Source organism: Scyliorhinus canicula, chromosome 13, assembly GCF_902713615.1.
Source record: "Scyliorhinus canicula chromosome 13, sScyCan1.1, whole genome shotgun sequence".
In the NCBI taxonomy this organism is placed as follows: Eukaryota; Metazoa; Chordata; class Chondrichthyes; order Carcharhiniformes; family Scyliorhinidae; genus Scyliorhinus; species Scyliorhinus canicula.
This window is the reverse complement of record NC_052158.1, coordinates 154,698,990-154,722,126: the sequence shown is the minus strand read 5'-3', so window position 1 is coordinate 154,722,126 and position 23,137 is coordinate 154,698,990.

The following is a 23,137-nucleotide window of genomic DNA, read 5'->3' as shown; positions in this document are numbered from 1 at the left end:
ACAGTTCCACATTGACCTCACTGGGATACAGTTCCATATTGACACTCACTGAGATACAGTTCCACACTAACCCTCACTGGGATACAGTTCCACATTGACCCACACTGGGATACAGTTCCACACTGACCCTCACTGGGACACAGTTCCACACTGACCCTCACTGGGACACAGTTCCACACTGACCCTCACTGAGATTCAGTTCCACACTGACCACTCACTGAGATACAGTTCCACACTGACCCTCACTGGGACACAGTTCCACACTGACCCTCACTGGGACACAGTTCCACACTGACCCTCACTGAGATTCAGTTCCACACTGACCCTCACTGAGATTCAGTTCCACACTGACCCCTCACTGAGATACAGTTCCACACTGACCCTCACTGGGATACAGTTCCACATTGACCCACACTGGGATACAGTTCCACACTGACCCTCACTGGGATACAGTTCCACATTGTCACTCACTGAGATACAGTCCCACACTGACCTTCACTGGGATACAGTTCCACATTGACCTCACTGGGATACAGTTCCACATTGACCCTCACTGGGATACAGTTCCACACTGACCCTCACTGAGATACAGTTCCATATTGACCCTCACTGAGATACAGTTCCACATTGACTCTCACTGGGATTCAGTTCCACACGGACCCTCACTAGGATACAGTTCCACAGAGACCCTCACTGGGGTAAAGTTCTACAATGACCCTCACTGGGTTACAGTTCCACATTGACCCTCACTGGGATACAGTTCCACACTGACCCTCACTGAGATACAGTTCTACAATGACCCTCACTGGGATACAGTTCCACATTGACCCTCACTGGGATACAGTTCCACACTGACCCTCACTGAGATACAGTTCTACAATGACCCTCACTGGGATACAGTTCCACATTGACCCTCATTGGGATACAGTTCCACACTGACCCTCACTGGGATACAGTTCCACATTGACCATCACTGGGATACAGTTCTACACTGACCCTCACTGAGATACAGTTCCACAATGACCCTCACTAGGATACAGTTCCACACTGACCCTCACTGGGATACAGTTCCACACTGACCCTCACTGGGATACAGTTCTACACTGACCCTCACTGAGATACAGTTCCACAATGACCCTCACTAGGATACAGTTCCACACTGACCCTCACTGGGATACTGTTCCACATTGACTCTCAGTGGGATACAGTTCCACATTGACCTTCACTTGGATACAGTTCCACGTTGACTCTCACTGGGATACAGTTCCACATTGATCCTCACTGGTATACAGTTCCACATTGACCCTCACTGGGATACAGTTCCACACGTACTCCTCACTGGGATATAGTTCCACATTGACCCTAACTGGGATACAGTTCCACATTGACCCTCACTGGGATACAGTTCCACATTGACCTTCACTGGGATACAGTTCCACACTGACCCTCACTGGGATTCAGTTCCACATTGACCCTCACTGGGATACAGTTCCACACTGACCCTCACTGGGGCACAGTTCCATATTGACCCTCACTGGGATACAGTTCCACACTGACCCTCACTGGGATATAGTTCCACACTGACCCTCACTGGGATGCATTTCCACACTGACCATCAGTGGGATACAGTTCCACACTGACCCTCACTGGGATACAGTTGCACATTGATCCTCACTGTGATACAGTTCCACACTGACCCCTCACTGGGATACAGTTCCACACTGACCCTCACTGAGATACAGTTCCACATTGTCACTCACTGCGATACAGTTCCACACTGACCCTCACTGCGATACAGTTCCACACTGACCCTCACTGTGATACAGTTCCACACTGACCCCTCACTGGGATACAGTTCCACACTGACCCTCACTGAGATACAGTTCCACATTGTCACTCACTGCGATACAGTTCCACACTGACCCTCACTGCGATACAGTTCCACATTGACCCCTCACTGGGATACAGTTCCACATTGTCACTCACTGAGATACAGTTCCACACTGACCCCTCACTGAGATACAGTTCCACACTGCACCTCACTGGGATACAGTTCCACACTGACCCTCACTGAGATACAGTTCCACACTGACCCCTCACTGGGATACAGTTCCACATTGTCACTCACTGAGATACAGTTCCACACTAACCCTCACTGGGATACAGTTCCACATTGACCCTCACTGGGATACAGTTCCACATTGACCTCACTGGGATACAGTTCCATATTGACACTCACTGAGATACAGTTCCACACTAACCCTCACTGGGATACAGTTCCACATTGACCCACACTGGGATACAGTTCCACACTGACCCTCACTGGGACACAGTTCCACACTGACCCTCACTGGGACACAGTTCCACACTGACCCTCACTGAGATTCAGTTCCACACTGACCCTCACTGAGATTCAGTTCCACACTGACCCCTCACTGAGATACAGTTCCACACTGACCCCTCACTGGGATACAGTTCCGCACTGACTCTCACTGGGATACAGTTCCACATTGACCCTCACTGGGATACAGTTCCACATTGACCCTCACTGAGATACAGTTCCACACTAACCCTCACTGGGATACAGTTCCACATTGACCTCACTGGGATACAGTTCCACACTGACCCTCACTGAGATTCAGTTTCACACTGACCCCTCACTGAGATACAGTTCCGCACTGACCCCTCACTGGGATACAGTTCCACATTGACCCTCACTGAGATACAGTTCCACATTTTAAATAGATACTTGTAAATATGAGCTCTGGCCGTACTTGACTTGTAACTGATGTCTGCTGACTAAAGGGGGGACTCTGCCACAGCGAATTGTGGACAATTGGCTGTCAATATATCTGCTAATTTGCATTTTACTATTTTGAACGGTTTTGTAATATATAACGTATGAATTATGAAGTATAAGATGTGAAAATGCAATAAAAAGGAAATAATTACCTTTCCTGCTGTTGCTGAATCTACCCGTACATCGTGGTCACTCAAAGCTTTCTTTAAAACCTCCAGCCATCAGCCAGACTTTGATCTTTCCTGTGAATTTCCATCTATGAGATAAAACACATTGTCCCCCATCTTCTCCACTCCCTGACGCCAAAATCCCATTCGGCGATGGGGCGGTGAATCCATTTTGCCGCCAAAAGCAGGAACGGAACCGGTTTCTGAATTCTCTGCCCTCTGAAAGGATTGCAAAGACGATTCTGGATTGGAGCAGTAGTAACAGGGTAGTTGTTATGGGGGACTTCAACTTTCCAAATATTGACTGGAAACATTATAGTTCGAGTACTTTAGATCAATTTTTGTCCAATGTGTGCAGGAGGGTTTCCTGACATAATATGTAGATAGGCCAACAAGAGGCGGGACCACATTGGATTTGGTACTGGGTAATGAACCAGGACAGGTGTTAGATTTGGAGGTAGGTGAGCATTTTGGTGATAGTGACCACAATTCGGTTACGTTTACTTTAGCTATGGAAATGGATTGGTATATACCGCAGGGCAAGAGTTATAGCTGGGGGAAAGGCAATTATGATGCAATTAGGCAAGACTTAGGAGGTATAGGATGGGGAAGGAAAATGCAGGGGAAGGGCACAATTGAAATGTGGAGTTTGTTCAAGGAACAGCTACTGCATGTCCTTAATAAGTATGTGCCTGTCAGGCAGGGAGGAAGTGGTCGAGCGAGGGAACCGTGGTTTACCAAAGTAGTTGAATCACTTGTCAATAGGAAGAAGGAGGCTTATGTAAAGATGAGATGTGATGGTTCAGTTAGGGCGCTTGAGAGTTACAAATTAGCCAGGAAGGACCTAAAGAGAGAGCTAAGAAGAGCCAAGAGGGGACATGAGAAGTCTTTGGCAGGTAGGATCAAGGAAAACCTTAAAGCTTTCTATAGGTATTTCAGGAATAAAAGAATGACTCGGGTAAGAGTAGGGCCAGTCAAGGTCAGTAGTGGGAAGTTGTGCGTGGTGTCCGAGAAGATAGGAAAGGTGCTAAATGAATATTTTTCGTCCATATTCACACAGGAAAAAGACAATATTGTCGAGGAGAATACTCAGATACAGGCTACTTGACTAGAAGGGCTTGAGGTTCATAAGGAGGAGGTGTTAGCAATTCTGGAAAGTGTGAAAATAGATAAGTCCCCAGGGCCGGATGGGATTTATCCTAGGATTCTCTGGCAAGCTCGGGAGGAGATTGCTGAGCCTTTGGCTTTGATCTTTATGTTGCCATTGTCTACAGGAATAGTGCCTGAAGACTGGAGGATAGAAAATGTTGTCCCCTTGTTCAAGAAGGGGAGTAGAGACAACCCCAGTGAGCCCTCCTTCTGTTGTGGGCAAAGTCTTGGAAAGGATTATAAGAGATAGGATTTATAATAATCTGGAAAGGAATAATTTGATTAGGGATAGGCAACACGGTTTTGTGAAGGGTAGGTCGTGCCTCAGAAACCTTATTGAGTTCTTTGAGAAGGTGGACAAGGGTAAAGCAGTTGATGTGGTGTATATGGATTTCAGTAAAGCATTTGATAAAGTTCCCCACGGTAGGCTATTGCAGAAAATACGGAGATATGGGATTGAGGTGATCTAGCGGTTTGGATTAGAAATTGGCTTGCTTTAAGAAGACAGAGGGTGGTGGTTGATGGGAAATGTTCAGACTGGTGTTCAGTTACTAGTGGTGTACCACAAGGATCTGTTTTGGGGCCACTGCTGTTTGTTATTTTTATAAATGACCTGGAGGAGGGCGTAGAAGGATGGGTGAGTAAATTTGCGGATGATACTAAAGTCGGTGGAGTTGTGAACAGTGCGGAAGGATATTGCAGGTTACAGATGGACATGCAGAGGGACATACATTGCAAAGCTGGTCTGAGAAGGGACAAATGGAGCTTAATGCAGAAAAGTGTGATGTGATTCATTTTGGATGGAGTAACAGGAAGACAGAGTACTGGGCTAATGGTAAGATTGTTGGTAGTGTGGAAGAGCAGAGAAATCTCGGTGTCCATGTACATAGATCCCTGAAAGTTGCCACCCAGGTTGATAGGGTTGTTAAGAAGGCGTACGGTGTGTTAGCTTTTATTGGTAGAGGGATTGAGTTTCGGAGCCATGAGGTAATGTTGCAGCTGTACAAAATTCTGGTGCGGCCGCATTTGGAGTATTGCGTGCAGTTCTGGTCACCGCGTTATGGGAAGGATGTGGAAGCATTGGAAAGGGTGCAGAGGAGATTTACTAGGATGTTGCCTGGTATGGAGGGATGATCTTATGAGGAAAGGCTGAGGGACTTGAGGTTGTTTTCGTTAGAGAGAAGAAGGTTAAGAGGTGACTTAATAGAGGCATACAAGATGATCAGAGGATTAGATAGGGTGGACAGTGAGAGCCTTTTTCCTCAGATGGTGATGGCTAGCACGAGGGGAAATAGCTTTAAATTGAGGGGAGATAGATATAGGACAGATGTCAGAGGTAGGTTCTTTACTCAGAAAGTAGTAGGGGTGTGGAATGCCCTGCCTCCAACAGTAGTGGATTCACCAACATTAAGGGCATTTAAATGGTCATTGGATATAACATATGGATGATAATGGAATAGTGTAGATTGGCTTTAGATTGGATTCACAGGTCAGCGCAACATCGAGGGCCGAAGGGTCTGTACTGCACTGTAATGTTCTATTGAAAAGCGGTGTACTCCGTGCTGATTATCCATCGCCTCGGGCTATTGCCTGAGGCCCACCCCACGATGCTCCATCCCCGACCAGCCAAGGTCCCAACGGCGTGGGTTACGTGTGCTCACACCATCCGGGAAGCTCATGTGGCTGCTGCGGACTCGGCCAAAGGCCGCCATAGTCGTGAGCGGGCCGATCGGCGGGCAAGGCCTTCATTCGGGGCTGGGGGCAATCTGGGCCACCGCTTACACGCCGGCATATGGGGACTTAGTCTCCAAAACACAGAATCCAACCCATTGTGTCTCAAAACTCTGCTCATTATTTGAGATTTCCGCTATATGGAATGTTCTCCTGCCCGCGTGTGATGCCCTCAAATGCTCAGAAAAGGTAGCACTAATCGTAGTCCCCTCCCAAGCTGGAGGATGATCATTCATGACTCAAGGTGTTTAGTGATTTCTACCAAAAATCAATTGCTATGGGCTTTAGTGAATTCTTTACATGGACAGCCCATGCTAAAGCCAAAGTTAATTTACAAACTGGTCCATGCCAAAATGTTATGAAACATGATTTCCCTCACATACCCCGTGACTAAATGGGCTTTCTGCAGCTGTATTCATAACTATTATGTTCATGTTCTCACACATATCCCAAAATACACTGTTAGCAAATTCTCCCCATTATCAGCGAGGAACTTGGCCGATGGTACCAGTCTGGTCCCTATCCATTTCTCCATGATCTGTTCCACAATTATTTTATTTCTTTGCTGCGTATAATCGTCGGCTGACCAAACCTAGTTGCCAAGTTTACGGAAGTGTAAAATGGAAATGTTCTTTTCTTTATCTCACACCTTAAGATCCATAGCCAAAACTTCACTACCATCTCTCACTAAGGGCACAGTCACTATGGGTCACAATGGTGTTCCTCTTTATTGCTTATCTGTTCTATAAGTTTGGTGAGTTCTTCATCTCTTACATTCGCATCCCTAAGTCAAACTTTTAATCTTTTCAAAGAGGGATGGGCAAATTGCCGATGCAACTTTAACACAATTAACTTTTTGTTTTCTAGTCTCCTGTTCTCTGATGCTAACAGTACTTCCTTAATTTCTGTACAAGAAAAATCAGGATTCATTATGTCGCTTAGGATAGTTTATTGCACAATGAATGATCATTAATAGTGTCCACTGTTTTTCCCAATATGATGGCCTTGTTGTTTTCCAGGCTGAGTCTCTATTGTGCTTTCTTCATCGATGGTCGGCTCAATAATAAAGGAATTTCGCTGGTCCAAGTTAATGAAATGATTCCTTCCGCCGATTTTACAAGGAATCACCACTCTTTTCAGCGATTTAATCTGAAACTCGTGGAACTTCCAAATTGCTTATCCTTGTTCCGATCTTTGTCACTTAAAGAATCCAGGGAACATCTCATCCAGTCTATTCCACTGTAGATGTACATTCACTATCTAAAATGGTCCGATTAGAGTGGCACATGGATCGCGCTACTGCCTCACAGCATGTTGCACGTTTTACTATGGGCGTAAAACGCGTTTATTGGAGTGTATTAACACGCCTCCGAGTTCGACGTGTGCTTAACACTGCTAGGCTCTGTTCTATGTAATTATTTAGCTCTGGAGTCGCCAGTTGCCGTATAGGCAACGTCACAAGTATTCCAAGGTCAAGTTCAAAGTAATAAAGACGATACACCGATTAGTAAAGTTCAAACGATCAATATTTATTATGCAGTTATAATAAATACTCATGCACACACTAAGAGACTAAGCTATAACTAAACTTAAGCAAACAGAATACTTATCTAACAGGAACAGGCAAGGTCAGAGAACGAGGCCTTCGTCCTGGTTTTGTCTGCAGCCTTCAGCAAGCGTTCTGGTACTTGGGAGTCTAGTGGGCTTGGATCGCGTAGCGAGCGTTGAACTTACGGTTTCGGCGGCTGGTGCTCAACGGCTGGAGTCAGGATGCGAGATGTCAGTCAGAGCCGGAGCACGGGTTTAACAGACCGGACAACACGAGGTCCCTATCTTTTATAGGGGTTCCATTGTCCTTCCCTCTTCTCGGGCGGGCTCTACCTATTGGATCAATTTCTTATCGATACTGGATTAATTCCCCAATGCGAGGGGTCTCCGTGATGGAGGGGGCGTTTCTTATGTCCTTTTGTTTGGAGGTTTCTGGTGCCTCGATGTCTGGGTCTTGATTAGAATGTGTCCATTCAGAACCAAATGTATCTATTGTGTGGGTGTTCAAGTCTGATGGCCTCATTAGCATGCAAAGCGTTTTGCCATTTGCACCTAGCTAAGGTCTTTTCACCTGAGCCCAAACTGGTTTCTGCTGCTGCAGAATGCAAACTGCTCTTTGCAGACTGCTGTTCTGGCTAAACTGTCTGTTTCCCAGCAGTCTTCCATTTTAGTTTGGCTCAGTGTCCATTTTGCGTGGCCAGCATGGCTACATTCCCTCCTTGTGATCCTCACAATCATACTATTGTGAAGGATCACCTATGTACTTTGCCTTCCTTGTGTTCTGACCTCTTGCCAGTTCCTGTTCTACTCTGTTCTAAACTATGGGAAGAAGAGAAAAAAATTTTAACTAACATTTCTACTTGGCCCTATGTCAAAGGGACATGCATTACTACAACTGGGAACCTCTACCTATCACTATTAACCTTAACCTTAACTTAAACATTTAATCACTCTAAAACCTTAACCATTCACACCACAACATCACACTTCCCAACTCGGCAGTCGAGTATGGAACAATATAATACATGGCTGAATTTTTATTTACAGAGTGTTGTAATCAGTGAGGGGTTGAGGGGTTTGGTGGAATCCGAAGATGGGGGATTGCACTCTATAGATGGGTGAGGTGCTGGACCGAGAGGCTCTCCTCTTCCATTTCCTCAACCTGAGGGTCTGCACTAGGACGATGAGGATCGCGATCACCAACAGTGATTCGATTATGTAGGACATGGAGTACCACGTCATGAATTTAGTACACCAGGTCTGAACCTCGCTGATCAGAGCTGAGCACTGGGGGTTTGTTGTACTAACATTTACGGTGGGGGTTGTGGGGGAAACGTGTCTTGTTTCCACACATATACATATGACATTAAACAGTAATAAGTGGGCTTCCATCATTTTGCTGTTCTTCTTCTTTCTCTTCCTTCTTCCTCCGGTATTGACAATCCTGGCTTCGACCTCTGTCTCGTCCTTTGAAACCTTTGGGATCAAGCACAGTATCTGTCAATACACAGTTTAAGACCTTTACTTGTTAGTGCATCTGTCTTTCAAAACCCAATTGACCCTTTAAAATGACTGGCTAAGTCACACCCTGTGACTCCCCTCATTTTTTTTTCAAAAAGCGAATTTAAAGACCAGCATACACCTAACAATCCTTCCTTCTGCGAGCCGTCTCGCAGGCTTTGCTGATTTACCATCCGAATGTTCCCGGATGTAAATAGCATGTGGGATGGCGGCCGAAGGGCTACCTAACGTAAAATGAAAACAAACTTGGAAATAAACATCCGAATGAGTTGCGTATGGGCCGCTACGGGTACGAGTTGGATGGGATCCCCGGGTAGGGCGTGCTGTGCCATACCCGAGCTTGGCTGACCAAGGGTTGGTTCTCAGACAGGGCGGGTCCTCAGTGCCGTTTGTCCACTGCCTGAGTAACCTGGAAAAAACGGGTACGAATGTGTTGACCATGACTTGCAGCCTCTATTTCGCCGAATAGAGGGGCACCTAAAAAACCAAGGGAGCCAAGATGCTCCGTTCTGAAAACATGAGCTGGTCTTCAGATATTTTAGACGATACGGTGAGCTGCTCACCAGGCTGTCACAAGTGTTACAACTTTGGAAAAGATCTCCAATCAAACCGAAGTTCTCAAAAGTTTCGGCAGACAAGCTAACGTGTATGTGAGGTGGTCACAATCTTTTCAGCTGAAAAGAAGATGTCCATCCTCCAGCTGAAACATTTACATTCCTGAAAACAAACAAACATAAAACGAAGACAAACATACGTGCAGGTTCCATCAGAAAGGACATCGTTTCCCTCAAACGATTCCTATTTTACATCATCTGGACACCTCACTTTGATTCTGCCTCTGTGAACAGGGTCACAAAGGGGTTGCCGTGTCGGGAGTCAGACACCGTGTCGTCCTGCTCTCCCGGATCCCACACCCTTGTGTGGATCAGGCATGCTATTTTGGAGTTGTGTGACCGGGGGTCACTTTCATCATTGCGGACAAGTCTGTAGGAATTGTCCCTGTGCCATTGTGTAGCGTCGAGTGTGTTGTCGGGGTAGTCGGGGTCGGGTGGTGGTTCTGGATATTTGAGGTAGGTGACTTCCATGGGGTCACTGGAGTCGGGGTCGTAGTTGGTGCAGTGTGGGCTGTATGGCTGTGTGCTGTCGCTGTCTTCAGAGTCAGTGTCAGTCCTGCTGTCTCTGCTGTGGCAGCTTGTGGGCGTGTCGGGGCGTGGTCTGTAGTGGTCTGTGGGCGGAGTCGTGGGCGAGTCCGTTGATGAACTGGTCTGTGAGGGGGATGGTGGAAAAGTGTCTCTGGTGGGCGGGGTGGAGTGTTCTGCTGCATCCAGCAGGACATGGTGAGCATGGTTGGCCTGTGTTCCATATGCCTTTAACTGGTTTATATGGAACCACGCGGTCTTCCCATTAGGATACTTTATCCTGTAAACGGAGGGGCTAATTTTGTCCGAAATTGAGTAGGGGCCGGAATATTTTGGAGCCAAAAAACTGCTGGGGTTATAAACAGATAACATTACCTGTTGCCCAACCTGGAATTCTGTGGTGTGTACGGTCTTATTGAAACAGGCAGTACGTTGCTGTCGGCGTTTCCCTAGCTGGACTGCGGCTGCGAGCTGTGCAGACCTCACAGTCTCAACTAGATCTTTAACTGCCTTTTCATGTGTGAGGGCCGTCACTCGGGGTTTGTCATGTCCAGTCCTAAAGGAATTCTGTACCGTTCATAGGGCGTCCGGTCATGAGTGTGTGTGGTGTGTATCCTGTAGATGTGGAGACAGTGTTCCTTATGAACATGAGTGCAAATGGGAGCACTGAATCCCATGTGGAATTGTTCTGTTGAACCATTTTCCTAAGGGTCGTTTTTAGGGTCCGATTCATGCGCTCCACAATCCCGCTGGACTGTGGATGATACGCAATGTGGAAGTTCTGTTTGATTCCGAATATTGTCAGGACGTTCCTCATGACCCGTCCTGTAAAGTGAGATCCCTGGTCCGAATCGATACTTCGGGGTAAACCCCATCTCGTGAAGATGTGGTGGGTCAGGATCTTTGCAGCTGTCTTAGCTGTGTTTGTTCGCGAGGGAAATGCCTCTACCCATTTGGTAAAGGTATCTATCACCACCAGAACGTATTTATAGCCATTCCTACAAGGGGGCAATGGACCTATAAAGTCGATCTGGAGGTTTGTCCAAGGGCCGTTAACTGGGCGAGTATGCCGAAGCTGTGCCTTCTTAGAATACCGCTCCGGGTTATTCTGAGCACAAATCAGGCAATTCTCTATGTAATGTGTGACATCAGTCCTGAGATTAGGCCACCAACAGAGCTGCCTGAGGTGCCTCGTTGTTGCATCAATTCCCTGATGCCCGTGTCCGTCATGGAACAAGGCAATCATCTGATTCCTGTCCTGCTGTGGGACCACATAAAGTTGGTCCTTAATGATCACACCCTCATGTGTGGTCAGTGCGTGTTTAAAGTGCTCGTAAGCAGGCACAAAGTTTCCCTTGAAAACCTCCCTGAGGTCTCCGTCCTGTTTCTGTGCTGCCACGAGATCTTTAATATCAGTCTGTGAGACTTGGACTGCGCTCACAGGGGCGCTAGCTGGTGCGCTAGCTGGGGGGGTCCATAAGTGTCCTCTCCTGGAACCTGCCTTAGCCAACGCGTCGGCCTTTACATTCCCAGGGGGTGATGACCTATGGTGGCTTCTTACTTTTATTATGCCGAAGGTCCTGTCCTTCGCTTTCTCTAGGATATGCTGGAGTAAGGGGGCTGATGGAAGGGGTTTTCCGTCTGCGGAGACAAAACCTCGTGTCCTCCACAGGGGCAGAAAATCTGTTAGGCTATTGCAGACATATAAGCTGTCTGAATATATGTCTGCTGGGCTGGGGAAAGAATCGGGGTGGTCCACTATGTACGCTATGGCTGCTAGCTCTGCTGCCTGCGCGCCTAAGTGACCTGGTAACTTAAGAGCTATCTCTTCGAGAGCGCGCCCCTGCGCGTCCTCTACATAGATGCCGCATCCTGTGATACGCTCACCGTTTAAAACTGTGGAGGAACCGTCTACATAAATCCTCAAGGGTCCACACGTGTCTGTGGGCTGGGGGCGTTGTTTCGGGTTCCCTATCTTCCTGGGGGGTGTTTTTGCTAAAAAGGGTCCTGTGTTATGCAGGGGAGCTACAATTTCACAGTCATGGGGCTGTCCGGGGTATTGGAGGTTGTCTGCTAAGTATGTGTGTGTGCGTGTCCGTTTCACTGTAATGTCCCGTCCTTGTAAAAGTAGGGTCCACCTAGCTGCCCTAATCTGGCTAACTGAACCGTCCTTCAGTCGACCGTCTAGTAGTAGCTGTGTGGGTGTGTGTTCGGTCAGAATAGTAATGGGGTTGAGTCCGGTGATGTATGAGAAATACTGCACTGCCCAGAAGACAGCAAGGAGGTGCCTCTCACAGGCCGAAAATCCTTGTTCTACCGGGTCTAACAGTCGGGAGGCATAAGCCACTGGTCTTAGCTGCTCGTGCCGTTCTTGAAGCAACACGGCCGAGAGGGTCAGATCGGTGCTCGCTACCTCGATTGCGTACGGTGAAAGTTGGTCGGGGACTAGCAGCGCGGGTGCTGCACTAAGGGCTCGTTTTAACTCTTCCACAGCGCCTGTATGCTGCGGAAGCCATTCCCAGGGGGCTCCTTTCTTAAGGAGGTCTGAAAGTGGGGCGGCTTTTGTCGCGAATCCGTCGATGTGGTTCCGACAATAGCCAACCAGTCCTAAAAACGACCGGAGGGCTGATACATTCTGGGGAAGGGGCAATTTGACGATCGAATCAATTCTTTTGAATTCGATCTCGCGTTTGCCGTGCGTGATGACTGTTCCCAAATACATCACTTTACTTTCCAATATTTGGGCCTTTTTCGGGTTAACTTTACAGCCAATTTCAGTTAAGAGTTCCAGGAGTTCGGCCAGAAGCGAAATGTGCTCTGCCTTTGTGTCTGTCTGCAGTAGTAGGTCGTCTACATACTGTACCAGACATTCGGGTCGGGAAAATTTTTCTAATCCACTTGCCAGCTGTCGGTGGAAAATGGAGGGGGAATTGTGGAATCCTTGTGGGAGGCATGTCCACGTGTACTGCTGAGTCTTAAAAGTGAATGCGAATTTGTATTGGCACGCTTTTGCCAATGGTATTGACCAGAATCCATTACTGATGTCCAATACCGTGAAGTACTTGGCGTTGAGACCCTGCTTGAGCATGGTCTCGGGACTAGTAGCTACCGTTGGGGCTACTGCGGGGGTTACTTTGTTGAGTTCCCGATAATCGATGGTCAGACGCCATGATCCATCGGGCTTCCTCACTGGCCAAATAGGGGCATTGTTGGTGGAGGCTACCGTTCTCAGTACACCTTGTTCCAACAAGCTGCCTATAACTTTTTCTATTTCCACCTCTGCCTCGAGGGGAAATCTATATTGCTTTTGCGGTCGGGGGTCCTGTCCGGTAACATGAACTTGTCCAGTCATTCTGCCACAGTCATGACGGTGACTTGCAAATGCTGTCCTGTGTTTGTTTAGTAGGGCCTTAATTTGTCGGTCGGTGTGGAGTGTAGTCAGGTCGAATGAGTACTCTCCCACTGCGCTAATCCGATTAGCGTAGTCTCCTACTGTGAGGGTGGCTGGGGCTCTGTCTGCTCTAGCCATTCGCCAGACACACTGGTTCACTGGGTCGAACGACAAGCTGTGAGCGTTCATAAAATCTATCCCCAGGATGTGCTCTGCTGTCCGGGGAAGATTTACTAAAACTACGGGGTGCCTTGTGCTAATGTTCCCTAGCTGAATTGCTATGGGTGCTGTAATGTGTCCCTGCTGCGAGTGTCCGGTGAACCCGCTAAGTGTGATGGTGGAGGTGGTCGGCCACGTGTCTGCGTGTGCCGTGGTTGTGGAGTTAATGGTGGTGCGGGATCCTCCTGTGTCCCACAGTAACTCTATGGGCTTCCCTTTGACTTTTGCCGTGACTACGGGCCTCCCTGATGAGTCCCATAGTGTGTCACAGACCCAAGTGGGGGAGCCCGAACACCGTCAGTTCGTCTCGTCCACATTGGTGGGTCCTGACTGTACTGCTACATTGTGGATGGGTTTTGCCTTGTTGCGGTTCAGAGTGCCTGTCTGCTGGCCTCTCTGAGATCGCTGGGGTGCATTACACTCTTTTGCCCAATGCCCTAACTGTCCACAGTTATAGCATTCCTGTCCTTTCTGTTGAGGGCTGCTCTTGCCTTCATTTACCCATGCGGGCTTCTGGTGCTCTCTGACTGCTTGGATATCTGCAGCAGCCTGAGCCTCTTCTGGGGATCTAACCTTTCCTTTTGCCTGAAGCGATTGCTCCCAAGCGCGGGACAATCTTTTCAGGACCCATTTTTTGTTATGGGCCTCTTCTGAGGGGTCGTAACTATTGCAAGCGCTCTGTCCTGCTTCTGTTGCGTGTGAGATAATTGTGCGCGTCCACTTAACCATGTTTTCGCGGGTTAAATGCGCTCTATCTAGCTGTCCGAAAACTGCGCTGAAATGAATCCACAGCCTTCCTGCGAATGCTGTGGGGTGTTCGGATCTCTTCTGCCTGCACTTATTCAATCCTTCTACGGGGTCACCTCTATTGTACCCGATGGCATCTAAAATGGCAGTGTGCATCTCCTCTAGGCTGCCTCCTGCCACGTTCTGTGGGTCGGGGAGGGCTGCCACTACACTCTGGTCTAAGCTCAACACGGTGAGCTTAACCTGCTCTCTCTCATCCAGGCCGTACATGGTAGCCTGCTGTTTTACTTTAGCGAAAAACTGGTGGGGGTCTGCGGTGGGGAGGAACGGAGTGATCTTTTCACAAGCGTCCCTTAGCTGGGTTACTGTTAAAGGGGTGGTGTAAGTTATGTCTGGGGCGCCTTCTGATTCGGCTTTCCTCTGTGTGGTTACGGGATTCATGGGTGCGGTTATGATCTGAGCTGTGGGGGGTTGGGGTGCCTGTCGTTTCTGCTGAGCTGCTGGCGCACATGTTCCCTGAACATAACGCTGCGCTGTCTCGCTTAATTCCTGCCAATCTGGGGCATTTTCCCCATCTAACTGAGCTCCAAAGGTGCTTTGGAAGCCATTCTGCACCGAAAGCAGAGATTGCAGTTCCGCAATCTGTTTCCTGCATTTCGCGTGGTCAACTGTGCTTTGTCTTTGTTCGGTCGTTGCAGCATGGAGTGCTCTCAAAGCTGCTTTGAGATCGGAACATTGCCTCTGCAATGCCTCCACCTGCTTTTCCGATTCCTGTCTTATCAGAACGGCACGTTGCACGTCCTGATAGGCTTTCTCATACTGGGTCTGGGAACTGCTCAGATGAGCTAGACAAGACTGGTGAGCCCTCTTGGCATCATCCACCTCTCTATCCTTCTCTGCCAACTTCCCTTTTAATTCCAGGTTTTCTTTCTCGATGTCCCTGACATCGACCTTACTCATTCGGTTCCTTTCCTCTAAATCTGCCCGGAGCGTCCTGATGACCTCCTCTGCGCCTCGCAACTGTGCCAAGCAGGACACAATCGCCATCGGCTTGCGTGCTTTACCTAAACTCTTTTTGTGTATTTGAGAGAGGTTCTCCCACCAAGTATGACCTATACTTCCGGGACCTGTCTCCTCATTTGCACAAAACTCTTTCCAAAGGGGCCATCCCTTTCCTTGTAAATATTTGCGGAGTTCCAGCTCCCACGTGGGACACTGGCCTACTCTGCTAATGCTGCTGGTCGCTGCGACCACAAACTTTGCTGGATCCATCAGACGTTCCATTGCCTGCATGGCCATTTCCTCTGACTCTCTTTTTATAATTTGGAACAGGGGGTTGCTGGGGTGGTGTTTCGAGAAAAAGGGTACGGCTTACGCTATTTTCCGATTACAAAACTACCGAAAGTTTGTCGCAACAAAAAGCTTTCAGTTTTACCTTACAGCCCTGTTAGTACGCATGCACTAAACACACTTCCGAATTTCGCTTATTATTTTGAACACCTTGAATACTTGTGATCTCTTTCTTTCTCTGCAATTTGGAGTTCTAATTCAAATTTCAGGGTCCTGGACACTGTGGTGTTTCCACTTACAACAGGGTCCCACCAGAGTCGCCACTAAATGTTGCACGTTTTACTATGGGCGTAAAACGCGTTTATTGGAGTGTATTAACACGCCTCCGAGTTCGACGTGTGCTTAACACTGCTAGGCTCTGTTCTATGTAATTATTTAGCTCTGGAGTCGCCAGTTGCCGTATAGGCAACGTCACAAGTATTCCAAGGTCAAGTTCAAAGTAATAAAGACGATACACCGATTAGTAAAGTTCAAACGATCAATATTTATTATGCAGTTATAATAAATACTCATGCACACACTAAGAGACTAAGCTATAACTAAACTTAAGCAAACAGAATACTTATCTAACAGGAACAGGCAAGGTCAGAGAACGAGGCCTTCGTCCTGGTTTTGTCTGCAGCCTTCAGCAAGCGTTCTGGTACTTGGGAGTCTAGTGGGCTTGGATCGCGTAGCGAGCGTTGAACTTACGGTTTCGGCGGCTGGTGCTCAACGGCTGGAGTCAGGATGCGAGATGTCAGTCAGAGCCGGAGCACGGGTTTAACAGACCGGACAACACGAGGTCCCTATCTTTTATAGGGGTTCCATTGTCCTTCCCTCTTCTCGGGCGGGCTCTACCTATTGGATCAATTTCTTATCGATACTGGATTAATTCCCCAATGCGAGGGGTCTCCGTGATGGAGGGGGCGTTTCTTATGTCCTTTTGTTTGGAGGTTTCTGGTGCCTCGATGTCTGGGTCTTGATTAGAATGTGTCCATTCAGAACCAAATGTATCTATTGTGTGGGTGTTCAAGTCTGATGGCCTCATTAGCATGCAAAGCGTTTTGCCATTTGCACCTAGCTAAGGTCTTTTCACCTGAGCCCAAACTGGTTTCTGCTGCTGCAGAATGCAAACTGCTCTTTGCAGACTGCTGTTCTGGCTAAACTGTCTGTTTCCCAGCAGTCTTCCATTTTAGTTTGGCTCAGTGTCCATTTTGCGTGGCCAGCATGGCTACAAGCACCAGGGTCGATTCCGGCCTTGGGTCGCTGTCTGTGCGGAGTCTGCACGTTCCCCCCATGTCTCAGTGGGTTTCCTCCGGGTGCTCCGGTTTCCTCCCACAGTCCAAAGATGTGCAGGTTAGGTGGATTGGCCGTGCTAAATTGGTGTCCAAAGGATGTATGGGTTGGGTGGGGTTAAAGGGGATGAGGCAGGGGGATGGGCCTGAGCAGGGTGCTCCTTCAGAGGTTGGGGTAGAATGCCCCCCTCCTGCATGGTAGGGGTTCTATGGTTCCATGATTCCTCATCATGTATTAAACCGCTATAAAAACACAAATAAGAACGAAACTGGACAGACCCATGCACCGGAAACGACTCAAAATGTTAACTCTGTTACTCTCTCACCTCAGATGCTGCCAGACCTGCTGAGCTTTTCCAGCATTTTCTGTTGTTATTAATGCCGAACACAGAATGGAGCAACATTCCTGCTCACTCAGGTGGGAATGGGACACTGAATTCCCTGGAACTCCACTGGGTGTGGATGAGCTGGAGGACCTTCCTGTCAGAGTCCTGCACTAACCAGTCAATACTTCTTGAGTGTCTCTCAAAACGTTTTACAGAGCTTCTGAAGTGTAATTACTTTTGTGATGTGGAAAACGCATTGAGCAAGATCCCATCAACAGGAATATTTACATCGAATTTACAGTGCAGAAGGAGGCCATTCGGCCCATCGAGTCTCCCCCAGCCATTGGAAAGTGCACCCTCCCTAAGCCCATACCTCCACCCTATCCCCACATCTCCACCCTACCCCCCGTAACCCCACCGAACGGTTTTGGACACTCAGGGCAATTTATCATGGCCAATCCACCTATCCTGCACATGTTTATACTTGTGAGAGGAAACCGGAGTGCCCGGAGGAAACCCACCCAAACATGGGGAGAGGGGTGCAGACTCCGCAAAGACTGTGACCCAAGCCGGGAATTGAACCTGGGACCCTGGAGCTGTGAAGCAACTGTGCTAACCAGTGTGCTACCCACAATGAATATGATCGGATAGTTTATTGGTGTAGGCCCAGCACACTGGGGGGAACGCCCTGTTCTTCTTCTGAAACAGAGCCACTGGATCTATCTGCCCAGCTGAGAGAGCAGTTGCGATCTCAGTTTAATAGATCCTTCAATAGGAGCCATCTCGTACAGTGCGGCACTCCCTCAGCACTGCACCGGGAGCTTCAGCCTGGATCGTGCACTTAAACCCCTGGAGGTAGAGTTGAACCCGTGACCCTCTGACGCAGGAGCTGAGAGTACGACCAACTGAGGCACCTGTCTTGCTTTTTTCTACCGTGGTTGATTTAATGGCCTCAGCAGATGTTTCAATCTTTTCCCCATTCTCACACAAACTTTGTTTATTAGACCTGAGATTGTAAGCTGCCCATTGGAGCTTCAATACAACAAGACACACAGAGTGAAACCTTAACTGGGTGATATATGACCTTGCACGCGCGTGCACCGAGACAACCTGGCCCCCCCGCGGATTCTCCCTGGTTACTCATACATCCATTATCCATGCCACATTTTGCTGTCTGTGTCACATTCAGTGATCGACCAGGAGGAGCTCTCTGCACGCAGGGTTAAAAATTAAACTCACTTGCCGTAATCCACTTAACCAGATGGGTCTTTGCTTGGGTTTAATGCAGGCTGCGGCATTTATGTATCTGTTTTATGGGAGGTGAGACCTGTGCTTGTGTCTGTTATGGTGTCTGCATGTAGCCTGAGTTACAATTTCACAGTGTTCCCATTAAGAAAGAGAATCATTTATTTACTCCGTTTAGTGGCTTCACTAAATTGTTTATGTCCACTGTTCAACTGAAAGGAGATTCAACTTGAAGAATCTTTTGGAACAGAAGGAGGTCATTCGATCTCTCATTCCTGTGTCGCCTCTTGAACGTGCGACACAATTAGTCCAACTTATCCTGCTCTTTATCTATTGCCCTGAAAATCTTTCCTTTCCAGTTATACGAAACGGGATTGTTTGTGCCCATGTAAGAGGTTTAATTGCACATCCGAAAGATGGCATCTCCAACAGTGCGGTGCTCCCACAGTATTGCACTCCGCGGAGTAGCAGCCGAGATTGTGGGTGGGATACAACATTCCAGGTACTGCGGGCGGATTCTCCGTGGCCCGACGCCGATGCCGTTGACCCCAGGATCCTCACCCGGGATGGGGGTCCCATGTCTGGACTGTCCCTTTTAGCGCTAGGCAACCTGAAGATCACTCTGAGCATGGGGATGTCAAGCAGTCCTTCCTCTGTTCAAAATCAGACCTGTTTAAACTCTGAAGCGGCCGTCTCACTCTGAGCTGCTCTGGCTGACAGCTGATGAGTTCATTGAGGATTCCAGCCAGGAAGACTTCCCCTTCCAGCCCGTTAATCACATATCAGCTGCAAGCATGTCGCCCCCCCCCCCCCCCCCCCCCCCCCCCCCCCCCTCCCCCTCCCCCCGGAGAGGGGTGGAAAGGCCGCAATGGCCAATGGGGCAGGACTGGAGACTGGGGTCGGGTCTGCCACCCAGCGACGATCCTGTTAAAAACATCAAAGATAGGAGCAGGAGTGGGCCATTCGGCCCTTTGAGCCTGCTCCGCCATTCAACATAGAACATACAGTGCAGGAGGCCATTCGGACCATCGAGCCTGCACCGACCCAGTTAAGCCCTCATTTCCACCCTATCCCCGTAACCCAATAACCCCCTTCTCACCTTTTTGGTCACTAAGGGCAATTTATCACAGCCAATCCACCTAACCTGCACGTCTTTGGACTGTGGGAGGAAACCGGAGCACCCGGAGGAAACCCACGCAGACACGGGGAGAACGTGCAGACTCCGCACAGACAGTGACCCAAGCCGGGAATCGAACCTGGGACCCTGGCGCTGTGAATCCACAGTGCTATCCACTTGTGCTACCGTGCCGCGCACATGGCTGATTCTCTTTCTCAACACGCTCTCCCCATTCCCCTTGACACCTTCAGAAACTAGAAATCTATCTATTACCTACTCAAATATATTTAGTCACTTGTCCTCCACAGCCTCCTGTGGTAGAGAATTTCACAGGTTCTCCACCTTCTGAGTGAAGAGGTTTCTCCTCACCTCAGCCTCCTCCATTTCCTGACACTGTGACCCCCCCTTGGACCCTTCCATCCATCATAAGGTCGGAAGTGGGAATGTTCAGTGTCATTCACAACTCCTCAGAGCTGAGCAGTCTGTGTCGGAATGCAGCAAGACCTGGACAACTCTCTGGCTCGGGCTGGTAAACGGCACGGAATATTAACATCGCACAACTGTCCATCTCCAACAGGAGATAATCTAACCATCTCCCTGAACTGGACCAGCTATATAAATACTCTGGCTGCAAGTGCAGGTCATCGGCTCAGAATCCTACAGAGAGTAACTCACCTCCTGACTCCCCAAAGCCATTCCACCATCAACAGGGCCCAAGTCAGGAAAGTGTTGGAATACTCTCCACTTGCCTGGATGAGAGCAGCTTCAACAACCCTTAAGAAGCTCAACACCATCCAGGAAAAAGCAGCCCCGCTTGATTTGTACCCCTTCCACAAACATTCACTCGCTCCACCATCAACGCAGCAGCCGTGTGCACCATCTATAAGGTGCACTGCAGCAACTGTTGCTATCAGGGTGGGATGTCAAAGGGCTTTTCCCTCTCCCACTCTGCGGTGGAAAATTCAAGAAACTTTAAAACAAAATCTTGCTATGTGAAATGTTTCTGGGTTGGCTGGAAGCTGCCTCCCTTTTCTTCATAGTTTGGAGCTAATTAATTGCTCAATTGCAACGGAGATGTGGATCCTCCTGGAGTAAAGAAAACGTATCTAAACCTGCAACAGAAATACTCTCATTCTGCCCCCAGCACAGACCAACATTATAGAAGGACTTACATGGCCATCTCGTTCCCAGATTATAAAAATCTTTTACGTTTTCCCCATCGCCACAACTTTTGGGTAAATTAAACTGTAATAAACTCGTCTTATTCAATTGTGACCTTTTCTAAGTTGGAAACCCCTCTTTACTGCCCTTTGAAATTGAACAACTAGATCTCAACGAACATTCTTTATCCCTTTATGCAAATTTCTACCAATACCTTATCTACGTACAGAAGATTCAGCTTGGCCATATTTACTTCAAGTGCCTGACTTTCACACCTAGACTCCCGTTGGCTAAATCGCTGGCTTTTAAAGCAGGCCAAGCAGGCCAGCAGTACGGTTCGATTCCCGGAACAGCCTCCCTGGCCAGGCGGCGGAATGTGGGGACTAGGGGCTTTTCACAGAAACTTCATCTGAAGCCTACTCGTGACAATAAGCGATTTTCATTTTCATTTCATTGATGTCCTCAACTCTGCAGATAAACTGCTTCACAAAATAACACAAAACATATTTTTAAAATGCTGTCTTTTCTTCACATCTGACACTTAAATAAACGGACAATTGATCTGGCATTACAGTGGTGTTTACAGAAAATAATTACAAATTCCCATCCTTCTTCGTGTGTTGAAAGCCTGGTTTTATATGAAAATCGCTTATTGTCACAAGTTGGCTTCAATGAAGTTACTGTGAAAAGCCCCTAGTCACCACATTCCGGCGCCTGTTCGGGGAGGCTGGTACGGGAATTGAACCGTGCTGCTGGCCGGCCTTAGTCTGCTTTCAAAGCCAGCGATTTAGCCCAGTGTGCTAAACCCCCCAACCTGGGGAAATAGAGAAAATGTTCCATTTTTATAGAGGTTTGAGCAGAAACTGCAGTGATCTAAATACGGAAAGCGGGCAAAAGTTAACCACCCGACAAGGCAGCATTTAATGAATTATGATTTAACTCGTCCTTACTCAAGCGTCAAACCACAGCCTGCTGGTGAATAAAGCCCTTCACGTGGCCTCGTTATTATAGCAGCTTATAATCTCCGATATTTATGAGCAACCACGATGATTTATCATTCAGCAAACCGCGAGCTGACACTCAATCCTGATTGCACCTTGCAAATACATATCAATGTGCGGTGCCTACTGCCACACGGAAGTGGCCATTTTTCACACAGCAAGATCCCAAAATAACAATGGGGTGAAAGGCAGATGGTTGAAATATAAATGTTAGACCTGTGAATAGTGCCATGGAATCCTTAAAGTTAAGGATTAGGTTAAATTAGGTTAACATGATTGAAATGCGTCCTCTTAACAGTGTGGCACTCAAAGAACAAAGAACAAAGAAAAGTACAGCACAGGAACAGGCCCTTCGGTCCTCCAAGCCTGCGCCGATCATGCTGCCCGTCTAAACTAAAATCTTCTCCACTTCCAGGGTCCGTATCCCTCTATTCCCATCCTATTCATGTATTTGTCAAGATGCCCCTTAAACGTCACTTATCGTCCCTGCTTCCACCACCTCCTCCGGCAGCGAGTTCCAGGCACCCACTACCAACTGTGTAAAAATCTTGCCCCGTACATCTCCTCTAAACCTTGCCCCTCGCACCTTAAACCTATGCCCCCCCCCTCCCCCCCCCCCAGTAATTGACCCCTCTACCATGGGAAAAAGTCTCTGACTATCCACCCTGTTTATGCCCCTCATAATTTTGTAGACCTCGATCAGGTCGCCCCTCAACCTCCTTCATTCCAGTGAGAACAAACCGAGCTTATTCAACCTCTCCTCGTAGTTAAACTCCCTCACTGGACATCAGCCTCGAGGGACACTGAATGCTGAGGAAGGTGGCCACCACAGCAGCTGATTAAATAGGATTTTGTAAATATTTGTAGGGCCTACAGATAATATAATGAGCAGTGAGCTGCACTGTTTTAAAATATCCAATGGGCCATTCTGTGTGTGTGTGTGTGTGTGTGTACATGCGTGAGCACCTGTACTCTTTTGCCCACACATGCATGTTTGTGGATGTGTTTATTGCTCTGTGCATGCATTTGTTTTTATGTCAGTACATATGAATGCTTGCATGTGGCCATGTGTGTGTGCCTCTGAGTGCAGAATAAAAATGATAATAATCTTTATTATTGTCACAAGTAGGCTTACATTAACACTGCAATGAAGTTACTGTGAAAAGCCCCTAGTCGCCACATTCCACCGCCTCTTCGGGTACACAGAGGGAGAATTCAGAATGTCCAATTCACCTAACAAGCATTCCTGTC